This window comes from Chinchilla lanigera, unplaced genomic scaffold, assembly GCF_000276665.1.
Source record: "Chinchilla lanigera isolate Chin_1 unplaced genomic scaffold, ChiLan1.0 scaffold00012, whole genome shotgun sequence".
Lineage (NCBI taxonomy): Eukaryota > Metazoa > Chordata > Mammalia > Rodentia > Chinchillidae > Chinchilla > Chinchilla lanigera.
Genome location: NW_004955413.1, coordinates 5,491,383 through 5,493,174, shown reverse-complemented (window position 1 = coordinate 5,493,174; position 1,792 = coordinate 5,491,383).

Here is a 1,792-nt window from a genome sequence, read left to right as displayed (position 1 = left end):
GAATGATTACTGAACTTAGTGACTTAGGTTGTACATTTTAGTTATTTCAATAACATTTTATTTTTTTGTTTTAAAGAGAGTAGTAAATGAGAAAAAAAAGAAAAATAGCAGCATACCAACCTCACAAAAAAAGTGAAACAAAGGAAGAACATTAAACGTGATACAGGGTTCCAAGACAAAATGATAAGAATTAACAGTGGTTGTTATATTACATGTTGTTATCTTCAAATGCATTGCTCATGTTACCAGATGTAAGAATGGACGATTGTTCAACTCATGAAAGAGAATAAGAAAATTATTATTCAATAAAACATTAGAAATAGGGGGCTGGGTATTTAGCTCAGCGGCAAAGCGCCTGCCTGGCAAGTTCAATGTCGTGAGTTCAGTTCCTGGTACGGGAGAAAAACCAAAAAAAAAAAAAAAAAAAGAGATAATACAGAGTTTCACTAGACAAGATGGTAGGAATTCACTATAGTTGTTCCATTGCATATTGTTACCTTCACATCAGTTGCTCAGATTACCAGATATACGCATGCAAAATTGGTCAGAACATAAAAAATTTTAAGCATTAACTGTTCCTTTCAATATATAATTAGACACCATCAGTACAGTTATCCCAGATATTCATATATATATATACATATATATACACACACATAAATATGGCCTTCCTTCTTTCTTTTTTCTTCTTTCCCTCATCCCAGTCATTCCTTCCTTTGAGCAGTTTCTGTTTCCTATCATCTATTGTACGTTTTCAGATTTGCTTATTCTTTCAGTTTCCTAAACCAGGGAGACAATGAGGTTTACACATGTGGGTCCGATTTATTTCACTTATTAGTATGGTCCCTATTTGCATCCATTTAGCTACAAAAGCCTCGAGTTTATCTTTTTTTTATATCTGAGTAATACTCCATTGTATGAACATCTTTTTTATCCATTCCTCAGTGGATAGGCATTTGGGTTATTTCCAAGATTTAGCTATAACAAATTGTGTTGCTATAAACTTGGGTGCACATATATCCTTGTGTTATGATGTTTTTAATATTTCTGGGAAAATATCCAGAAGTGGAATAGCTGGGTTAAGTGGGACTTCCAATCCTAGTTTTGTGAGGAATCTCCAAACTGATTTCCACAGTGGTTTCACCAATCTCCCACCAGCAGTGGAGTAGGGTTCCTGCTTCCCCACAGCCTCTCCAGCAGTTGTTATTGGTTGATATCTTCATGACAGCCATTCTTTCTGGGGTAAGATGGAATCTCAGTGTTGTTTTAATTTGCATTTCTTGAATGACTCATGATGTTGAACATTTTTTCATGTATTTATTTGCCATTAGTATTTCTTCATTTGAGAAGTGTGTATTCATGCCAGATACTCTTTTTTGGATTGGGTCTTTGAATTTGGGGGGCTTGATTTTTAAGTTCTTTATATGTCCTAGGTAGAAGTCCTTTGTCTGAGGAGCAGCTGGCTAAAATTTTTTCCCGATTTGTGGGTTGTCTTTTTACTCTATTGAAGATTTGTTTTGATGTGCAAAAACTTTTCTTTTTTTTATTTTAAAAATAAAAGGAGGAAAACATTAACAGACAGACAACATTTTACAAAATGAACAGTACAGACAATACAGAGTTACGAACAAAGTGGTAGGGAATTAACAATGCTTGTTGTATTACATATTGATATCTTCAAAGTGGTTTCTCATGAAAACAGATATAGACATGCAATACTGATCAACCAAGGACTCATTGACAGTTTCTTTCAGCAAAGAAATAGAAGACAGTAGAACAGCCATGTTAACTA